The sequence below is a fragment of the Palaemon carinicauda genome, chromosome 21 (assembly GCF_036898095.1).
Source record: "Palaemon carinicauda isolate YSFRI2023 chromosome 21, ASM3689809v2, whole genome shotgun sequence".
Lineage (NCBI taxonomy): Eukaryota > Metazoa > Arthropoda > Malacostraca > Decapoda > Palaemonidae > Palaemon > Palaemon carinicauda.
This window is the reverse complement of record NC_090745.1, coordinates 123,528,550-123,539,588: the sequence shown is the minus strand read 5'-3', so window position 1 is coordinate 123,539,588 and position 11,039 is coordinate 123,528,550. Positions and strand designations below refer to the sequence as shown.

General features: G+C 46.7%; 1 protein-coding gene across 1 annotated transcript in view; it reads right to left on the bottom strand.

Moving 5' to 3' along the window:
- Nucleotides 1-11,039, bottom strand: part of LOC137615116 (tyrosyl-DNA phosphodiesterase 2-like) — a 91,297-nt gene that overhangs the window by 53,731 nt on the left and 26,527 nt on the right. The gene's annotated exons all lie outside the window — the stretch shown is intronic.

Here is an 11,039-nt window from a genome sequence, read left to right as displayed (position 1 = left end):
GATATGTCTGGAGTTACCCAGGTCTATGCCCTTCAGGAGAAAAACTTGGCCCAAAGCCGCGAGGACTCCCTTGATGGCTGGAATGGACATGTTGACCACGTCCCTGAGGTAAACTAGGAAGTCCGCTACTTGCGGGATGGAGGCCTTCAGGGGCCTGATGTTCTTAGTGGCGCACCATTTGGTAAAGGTGGCCCACTTAACCTGGTATACAGCTGTCAATGACCGTCTCAGGTAGCCCGACATCCTCGTTGCTGTACTCGACGAATAGCCTTCCTTCCTCAGGAGACGCTCGATAACCTCCACGCGTGAAGGCGGAGGGACCGAGGATTCTCGTGGAACCCTTGGAGGTGTGGTTGCCTGAGAAGATCTGGCCTGTCCGGAAGGGGCCAAGGCGGCTGTTGTGTTAGTTCCCTTAGGTCCACGAACCCCTCTCTCTCCGGCCACCAGGCCGCTACCAAAGTCATCTGTAGGTTGCTCATCCTTCTCACCCTGTTGAGGACCTGCCTGAGCATCCCGAAGGGGGGAAAAGCGTACACGTCAAGATTGTCCCACGGATGTTGGAAGGCGTCCTCAACGCCACTTTTGGGTCTGGAACAGGAGAACAGAGCACGGGGAGCTGCGTGTTCAGCCTTGTTGCGAAGAGGTCCATCACCAGCGAACCCCATTTCTGAATGACGGACCTGGCTACTTCCGGGTGTAGAGACCATTCGGATCCTACTACTTGCCCCATCATGCTGAGGCTGTCGGCGAGGACGTTCATTTTCCCTGGGATGAACCTCGCTGATATTCTTATCTGCTCCACTTCGGCCCATTCCAGAAGTTGTAATGTGAGGACGCACAGCTCCTTCAACCTTAGGCCTCCCTGCTTCTTTATGTAAGCTACTACCGTGGCGTTGTCGCACATCAACGCTACGGTGTTTCCCCGGAGTAGGTGTACAAACTCCAGGCACACTCTTTGCACTGCCCTCAACTCTAGAACATTGATGTGCTGGGACTTCTCTAGGGCTGTCCAGTTTCCTCTTGCTGATTTCCCTAAGAGATGAGCACCCCACCCCTCCTTCAACGCGTCCGTGAACAGGAGCATCTCCGGAGGGTCGTCTGCAAAGGGCATTCCTTTGAGAGTGTTCGTCCTGCAGCTCCACCATTCCAGGACCCGTTTTGTGTTCGGAGACACCGGGACCACTCTGTGGGGGGAATCCGTTTGGATCCAGTTCTCCTTCAGGTTCCATTGGACCTCCCTGAGCCTTAGCCTGCCCTGGGGGACCAGTTTCTCCAGAGACACAAGGTGACCTATTAGTCTCTGCCAGTCCTTTGCCCTCTTGGGTTGGTCCGTCAGGAAGGGGCGGAGGACCTGGTCTAAGTTGTCCAGTCTGTCTGCGGAAGGGAAGGCTTTAACTAACCGGGAGTCCAGAACCATCCCGAGGTAGGTCGTCCTAGTGGAGGGAATCAGTTGAGACTTCTTTAGGTTGATGGTGATCCCCAGGACGTTGCAGAACTGCAGTAACATCGCGCCTTGCTCCTTCAGTACTTCCTCTGACGCTGAAAGTAACAACCAGTCGTCCAGGTAACGAATCAGGCGTATGCACTGTTCGTGTGCCCAGACTGAGACAGTTGTGAAGACCCTCGTGAAGACTTGGGGGACAGTGGACAGCCCGAAGCAAAGGGTTTTGAAATGCAACGTCTGGTTCTCCCATTTCACCCGTAGGTACTTCCTGCTGGAGGGATGAACCGGGATCTGGAAGTAGGCATCCTTGAGATCTACTGACATCACGAAGTCCCCTTCTCTCAAGGACGCCAATACTGATTTTGGAGTGACCATTTTGAAGTCCGTCTTGCAGACGAACTTGTTGAGGGCTGAGAGGTCTATGAACGGTCTCCATCCTCCTGTTGCTTTCTCCACCAGGAACAGCCTGCTGTAGAACCCCGGACCTGGGTTCCGAACAGGTTCCATTGCTCCTTTCGCCAACATCGCTGAGACCTCTCCCTGCAGAGCTGTCCGTTTCAAGGGGTCCTTGGGGGCTAGCCACTCCGCCTGCTGATCTGGTATCAGAGGAGGAAAGTCCGCTAGGAAGGGCAATCTGTACCCTTCTTTCAGAACTGTCACTGTCCACGGGTCTGCTCCATGATTTTCCCATGCTTGCCAAAAAAGTTTGAGGCATCCCCCCACCTGAGGCTCCGGCAGGAGTAGGGGCCTCCCTCCCTATCTCCTCCTCGATGAGCGGCCTGAACGACCTCTTCTGGATGCGGAGAAGGACGGTCTATAGGCAGCTTGATTCGGGGCTGATCCCCTACGGGAGGGCTGAGACGACTGAGACCATGTTGTCGCCGAGTTGTCTCTCCTAGGGTGGTTAGGAGCGGGCCGAGGAGGGCGAGGCGAGTCGACGGAGGGTCTTCTAAACGCCGGCCTCCTGACCGGGTGGGGCCTGGTCTCGAACGGCTCCTTCATCCTCCGAATTCTCTCCATAGCTTCCTTCGCTGCCTTCGGGGGAAAGATTGAGTCGTCCCACAGGGTCAGGTTCCTCAGAGATCTGGCCTCTCTGTCCGACAGCCTCCTGGGTATCTTACTCAGAACAGTGTCCCTCCTACGTAGGACCCAGTTGGCGGACATGGCTAACGACTGGTAAGACAAGAATTTTAGGGCCTTGCCTCCTGAGCTGATGAGTTCCTTGAGCAAGGCCTGGGTCTCCGGAACTGACAGGTCGTATGACGACTGAAAGCCCACCAGTCTAACCAGGAGGAGACGTTGACAAGGTAGTTCGACATCTCCTCCATCATGACCGCCTCCAAAGGAGAGAAGCAGATCGGAGTCGTGGACGCCCTTTCTTTTGAGGCTCCTTGCCCTAGTATGGTGAGTGCTGGCTCCAGTGCACTGGCACCCGCTCGCTGTCCCTCTGGGAGGTAGAACCTGCTCTGGGACTTCAGGCCCTGGAGCAGCTTGGAGGAGCTCTGGCTCTTGGGCGCCTCGACGTGGTTGGCCACTATCCTGTCCACGTGAGCCTTACTCAAATAAACGTCCCTCACCAAGCATCTTCAGAGGAGGCTTCCGGTATGTCCAGCCTGTGGTGACTTCTGATGAGGCCTATCACCCTCCGATAGGCCGATACCTCCGCTGCTGACCCCTCTCCAAGGTCGTTGAGCTTCTCCGACGGGGGTGCTGGTGCAAGTGACGAGGGTACCCAGACGGAGGACCTCGCACGTGGGGGAATCCTAGACCGACGCTCCCGCGGGGGATCCCGACGAAGGACGGGCATCTCCGCAGGAACGGGGGCCTCCATCCTGGGCCTACCGTCTCTCCTGGAGGTCCTCGAATCTACGGGCCTGCTCGTTGAGGAAGTCTGAGGGCTGCGCTCGTGCTGAGCTAGGTGGCCCTTGGAGGTCAGGACTCGGCTGCCAGACCGAAGGGGCGACTCTCTCCGCTGGGCGGATGGAGTCGGAACCTTCGCGGTCTTATGCCTGTCAACTGGAACCTGCCATGAGGAATCCCTCTGCCGGGTGCCGCTGCTGCCGGAGAAGTATCTATCCGGGGAGGCCGTCCTCGGACACCAACCTGAGGGGCCCGGCGCTGCAGCTAGTTCCAGAAGTCTGTCTTGGTGAACCATCACCTATTCGTTGTTCTTGGGGGATCTTGGGCGCCGACTCTCGTGGCACGACCTCGAGGGGGAGCGGGAACGCGACAACTTCCTGCGGGAATTCCCTTTTCGCCTCCTGAGGTTCCTCAGCGCCTCATCCTCCGAAGAGCAGGAAAGATCCTCTACCGATGAGACCGACGACTTATAGGCCCTCTTCGAAGGCCTCGGCTCCCGCGGTGATGTAGGAGGATTCCTGCGACGCTCCATGGACGACGACTGCAGAAAAACCTCTGGGAAGACAGCCGACGGCGCTGGGGGGGAGCGAGGAGGCTGTCCCGTGGGAGCCTAGGTCCCGAAGTCATCTTCCATCCTCATCGGGGACCTGAAGGGCGTCTTAGGGGGAACCCAAGCAGTGGGGTCCGACGGCGGGGAATGCTCCTTCTTGACGTCGCCCTCGGCTGCTGAACCCCCTGAAATGCACGCCCAAGAGGCTGGGGAGAAATTAGTAGCATTATTACCCCTCATGGGGTCATCATAGGAGGTGTGACCAGCAGGCACGTCACCATCTCCCGAAAACACCCCCCCCTCCCTCACCCCCCTCACTCGTCTGAACATACGCCACAACCCCACTGTCATGAAGATCAGACTCCTGGGGAAGGGCCGCGGGCCTCTTCCCCGCAACGGACTTACCTCATCCCCAACTCTGGGTAGGGGAGGCTGGGAGAGAAGCTCGGACCGCCGAGGCGCTCGTCGAAGCAAGGGGGGAAAGGACGTTGGTCTTCTTAGGAGAATTCTTCGCCGCCTTCTTCTTCTTGGTGCTATACCGCACCCACTGCACCTCGTTCCACGACTCGCACTCTGGACACGTGTCGGAAGGGGAACACACGCTGACCCGGCACAAAGAACACAAGGCGTGCGGGTCAACTTCTGGTTTCGAAAGGAACGCTCCACACGATTTGCCAGCCATAGGCCCAGGACAGCGGCGAGGATGCTCCATGATGAAGGAGAAGCACTACGAGACACAAGCGCGCACAGAGAAAGCACAAAGGGACCACGTGTGTGACACAAAGGGTCGGGGGGACACAAGTCATACTGGGATAAGGAGAGCGGCGAGATGATATCGCGACGCGACCAGAGAACTTACTGGAGGTCGAGACCTAAGCAAGCATGCTCTCTGACCCGGGGTTAGCCTCAGGGCGTGTATCACTCCACCTGAGGTTACCCGTAATAGAAAATGGGTTTAGGGTAAACTACACAAAACTCTGGTCGGATGGGAGGAGATCCCAAATACTTCTAAGAAAGTAGTTCGAGGTAAGTACTTCGTGTTGGAACAACTAAAAAATTCAGAGGTCGAACATGAAAGAACCGGTATGGGTTGAGACACTTAACCAAGGTGAAAGAAATGCATAAGACAATGACAACTGATCCAGTTTGGAGCCCCAAATTGGCGTTCCGTTAATGTTTTTGTTAACTTCCTTTATCTTAGTTTTTAGTACTCATCCATACACAATGGCTCCTCAATAGCTTATTAGTTGAGGTAACATGCCAAAAATGGTTCAAGAACCACTGCAAAACTAAGAAAGGAGATAACTGAAAATCTGAAAAGGTGACTAACATTTCCAGAATTATAGTCTACTAAAATCCACTATCTGCATGATTTAGAAAATAAATAAGCCATTAAAGATGCTAATCCATCAAAAGGAGTGTTATCTCTATGTAACCAAAGAAGTAAGGTCATTGAGAAAGTTGAGAAATCATTACTTATATTGTTTACTTTAATGATAAACAGTTGGAAAGGGAAAGCGTTTTAGAGGCATTCATAAAAAAGCAAAAAAAACATATTCAGAGTTCATTAAAATTACCCTAGAAAAGTGATGTAGAATCTATTGAAGTTTTCAGAGCCAGTTGAGGCTGGTTTGATAAACTTAAAAAGAAATGTGGCATTAGTGTTGTTAGGGCATGGGAGGCTGTCAGTACAGACAAGGCACTTGCTGAGAAATATCTTGAGAAATTTAAAATCTTCATTAATATGAATAGCTACAGTCCCCAACTAGTTTTAAAGTGCAACAAAAGTGGCCTCTTTTGGAAGAAAATGCCAAGGGGGAGTTACATCACTAAGAAAAGAAGGCTATGCCTGGACATATGCATATGAAAGATACTGTAGTATCATTTAATTTCGCTAGAATGAAAATTAGCGCAAACGTTGAAAATTCTATGTTTGCACGGTCATAAATTTACATATTTTTAATTTCAGCCACAGTATTTCCCCCCCTCAACCAAATCTTTAAACATAACGATTGCATAATCATAAGCTGTTACGTGGATACATATCATTTAAAGCGGTCTGTTTGGTAGTAACAAATTGACATGTCTACTGTTACAGTAAAGTGGTTGAAATCATGCAGGAATGGAATTGAAAAGACATTGTCAGAGGTTTTTCAAAAGTGGGACTGTAATAATCTTGCCATACAAGTCTTGAAAGGATTTGTCACAAAAGCGCATAAAAGTAGTTTATTAGTACATGTAAACATATTAATCCTTGTTGAATATTACCTTTTACTGATTGCCAATAAAAATAAAAATAATAAAGGGAAAGAAAAAGAATTGTTTGAATAAATTAGTGGTATATACACTAAATTATAATATCATTAGTCCAACACAGTTTTGATAACAATGATTATTACATGTACACTTTCAAAAGAGAAATAGAAAAATAAAAGGAATAATATTAAATTAGTAAATAAAAACATTATCAGAGGGCCAATGAAGTCGATTATTTAATTAAAACTTAATAAGTGAGAGGCAAAATATGCCAACTTTTCGTGTTACTTTTAAAATGGTGCAGACTTAAATTCATGCAAAATATCTTGCGCAAAATATGCGAAAATTCATCCATAAATGATTTCAAAGTAGGTTATACTGTGTGAGAATGCAAGTAGGGGACTCTAAGGACAAGGTCCTACATTTTAACCACTCCAGAAGTTTTCAAGAGGAACAATGTAATAAAGGACAACTTGTGTGTGATGTGATTTCCATTGTGTGGATGCATCAAGACTTTCGGCCCCGTGAAAAATATACCATCAGGAGAAACAATTGCCAATTAAAGCCCCTCTTGTCATACATACATAAATATACCAAGGCACTTCCCCCAATTTTGGGGGGTAGCCGACATCCAACAAATGAAACAAAAGATAGACCTCTCCTCTCTACGTTCCTCCCAGCCTGACAAGGGACTCAACCGAGTTCAGCTGGTACTGCTAGGGTGCCACAGCCCACCCTCCCCTGTTATCCACCACAGATGAAGCTTCATAATGCTGAATCCCCTACTGCTTCTACCTCCGCGGTCATCCAAGGCACCGGAGGAAGCAGCAGGGCCTACCGGAACTGCGTCAAAATCGCTCACCATTCATTCCTACTTGTCATAGCCAAGGCATATCCTGCGCCATTGAAGGAATGGCATGGTCGTCATTCAACAGTCTAAAAGAGCCTAGTTCCAGGCTTACTTGATATAATAGGCCTTAATATTACTATTATTATTATTATTATTATTATTATTATTATTATTATTATTATTATTATTATTATTATTATGTACTAGCAAAGCTACAATCCTAGCTGGAAAAACAGGATGCTATAAGCCCAAGGGCTCCAACAGGAAAATTAGCCCAATGTTGAAAGGATATAAGGAAATAAGCTATATGAGAAGTAATGAACAATTAAAATGAAATATTTTCAGAACAGTAACATAAAAACATTTACTGTAAGTTTGAACTTTTGAAATTCGACCGATTTAACTACTTGATTAGGAAAATCCTTCCACAACTTGGTCACAGCTGGAATAAAGCTTTTATAATACAGCATAGTATTGAGCCTTATGATGAAGGCCTGACTATTAGAATTACCTACATGCCTAGTATTACGAACAGGATGGTAATGTCTGCGAAGATCTGAATGTATAGGATGGTAGGAATTATGAAAAATCTTATGCAACATGCAACACGAACTAATTGAATGACTGTGCCAGAGATTAATATCTTGATCAGGAACAAGAAAAATAATAGACTAAGTTCCTGTCCAACAAATCAAGATGTGAATCAGCAGCTGAACACCAGACAGGAGAACAATACTCGAAACAAGGTAGATCGAAATAATTAACACACTTCAGAATAGATTGATCATCAAAAATCGTACGAGACTTTCGCAATAAGCCAATATTTTGTCCAATTGAAGACAGACAGACATAATGTGTTTCTCAAAAGTAAATTTGCTGTCGAGAATCACACTTGAAATTTAAAGTGATACAGAGTTAATGAAACATTATCAATCCTGAGACCCAGATACTGAGGAGCAACTACTATTGACCTACTTACAATCATATTTTGAGTTTTGTTAAGATTTAACATCAGGACCCATAATTTATATCATACACTAATTTTAGCTGGATATCTATTAACGGATTCACCAACCCCAGATCTACATTTAGGAGATGGAATTGATGCAGAGAAGCATTATTTGCATATCCAATGAGCTTGTTTTCTAGAACAAACCACATTTTATATGTATCTAGTATGAAAAGTAATGGGCCAAAAACACTACCCTGAGGAACACCAGATATCACATTCCTATACTTAACAACAACTCTTTGAAATCAGTTACTTAAAAATTCAATAATGATACTAAGAAAAGACCCAACCACTCTCAACTGTTTCTGTTTGAAAACAAGGGCCTCATGATTAACACGGTCAAAGGCAGCGCTAAAATCAAGGCCAATCTTACGAACTTCCTGACCACAATCAAGGGATTTCTGTACAGCAGTGAAAATTGTAAGAGGGGCATCAAGTGCTCCACGGCCTTTACGAAAACCAAATTGCAAATTAGGGAACAGAAGATTACCTTCAGAAAACCAATTTTGACGTTTTCCCAAAAGATATTTAAAAACTTTAGATAATATGGGAGTTATGGAAATGAGTAGTAATCAGTTGGACTTTAGCTACCACAAGCACATTTACATAGTGGAATGACATTACCAATTCTCCAACAAGTGCTAAAAGCTCCTCTTCTTGTTAATGCTAATTTGTGCAAAATAACAAATAATTTTAGAGCTATCAAATCTGCAGTCTTTATAAAATACAAAGGAAAAATACCATTTGGGTCTACACTTCCTTAAGCATCAAAGTCCATCAAGGGAGCTTTAATTTCACGAGATCGAAAAGCTAAACTAGTTAGCTTATCCTCAGAAAAACAGGAATGAGGATGATCAAGTTTCTCATTACTCTGTTTACTGTCAAACACATCAGCTAAATGGGTTGCCTCTTCCTATGGACCGTGAGTGACAGAGCCGGCTGGTTCAAGTAAAGGAGGAATTGTTGCATCTACACCAAAAAGTGCAGATTTATGGGTAGCCCACCACTTATGCTCCTGGGTTGTACAGTACCAGAAAAGTTTTCTTTTATGGTTAACTCTAGGATTGTGGGGGGACCTCCTTAGTGCTAGGATCACACCTATATTTAGTTTGTGTCCTCTAATGTTTCCTCAATCTCACCAGAACTCCCCTTGAGAAAGGAGAAAATTGAGGATTCATAATTTGTCTTGCACAAGTTCTCCCCTGATGAAGTTCCAACATTATTGATTGCCTGCGTCTCCCTGGCCATGAGCTTCCAGCAGGTCCGTGATATAGGAGAGAGTTCCCGGACCAGAGTACAAGACAACTCCGGAATCCACTCACCTTCTGGTGAATGAACTCGCTTAAACAGTATTGAGCGTAGGTTGGAGGGCTCTCTGGGAATTGGAGCTTGATAGGAGAGTTTATATGGCTGTGTTCCAAAGCGCTCCTTATTAGTGGAGTGCTTGATTTGAGATTAACGAATTCAAACAATTGCACATCGAATTAAAACAATCGCACATTCTGTCTATCCTGGGTGCAAGTGTGCTCTTTCGTCATCTATCAATACCAAACTAACTGTGTTTAGCAGCTGGGCGTGATCGTACATGCTGACTAACCACAAAATACTAAGTTTATTGGGTGACAATGTGCTAAGGATCTCTAGTGCATGTTGCCAGGAGAAAGACCAAAGTCTTGCCATCATTTACCAAAAACAAGATTTCATGAGATTATACCAAGTGAGCGTTCAAAGACTGGCGTGCATGCAAGCATAGACAGGATCAGATTTACTGGGTCTTGTCTTCGAGATGTGTTGGCTGGACACAGAATGTGAATATTCACTATAAGCAAGTTCTTGTGGGCACTGGTATGCATGCACAGGGGAGGAGTCCTCAGAAGCAGTGTGAGCACTCACAGTGGTACGCTCAAAAGGTACTTCTCCCTTCCTGCATGAAAGCTTTGAATGAAAATCATGTTCGTCATCAGATGTCAATTTATGCCTTTTCTATTCAACTGACAAATGATCCCTCAGAGAAGAAAGTTCTTCAACAAGTTCTTTAGAATTTTGGGCAGAGGGAAGGGAATCCTCCTTACGTCCAAAAGGACGGACAGCTCCCTGGGGAAACTTGTAAAGGAGCATTAAGGTCTTCACACACAAGGGCAACACCCGCAGGTGCAACTAGAGCAACCATCCCTCTATGTGAGCTGGCAAAAGCCAACAGCAGTCTCTTCATGAAAGTATCTTCCAAACCCAAAGATGTCCATTACATTCTCAGGGCATCATCACCAGGATCCACATCTGAAAGGATTTACAGGACTCTCCAAGAGGATGGTTCACATTTTCCCAATGGGAAACAGGTCAGGCTTGTCCTGAGGTTAGATTGAGACCGTCATCCTTCTTCACACCATCCACAGAGGCGGCAAGTGCAGAAGGATCCAAGGGCAAGGTCGCCGGGATAGGAGGAAGAGAACTAGCGAACTTCCAAGACATCGAGTACATTAAGACACCCAAAGGGGAGGAGTTACATTTAGATTTTTTCCTTCTTCTGACATAAATCTACAACTGGTAGGATGACCACTCCCTACCTTCCTCACAGGGAGAAGCTTGTAAGCAATTATGCTCCCTGCAAGTTGGGCACAAACAGCAGGAATCGCTAGTAACAAAAATTAATTCCACCAGGTTCAGGTTAAGATGTTGAGAGTATGTCCCTACGCATCGGCAGATGAAATCAAAGTGGCTACTCGGTGAGCCGACAGGGAAGGAACTTAATGTCGCCTGCCCGTAACTACCGACAACTCATTAAAACCTTAACAGCAGACTTTTCCGGCTTGGCTGAAATCGTCCTCCTTTTAATGGACGAAGGGTTGTATTCTGGTAAGACCAAACTTTTTTCAAGATAGTTGTGCATGAACTTATAGAAAATATATGTTGTACCTGTATTAAGAAATTATTATAGCGGGTCTGGCAATGTTGTTAAGGGTAGTAACATAAATTTCAACATTGGCCGGTGTTTCATCACAAAGGCTAAAATTTGATGGTAGCTGCTATAAACTTACGTATTGGCATGCAAAGGATTAGGGTTATTGTT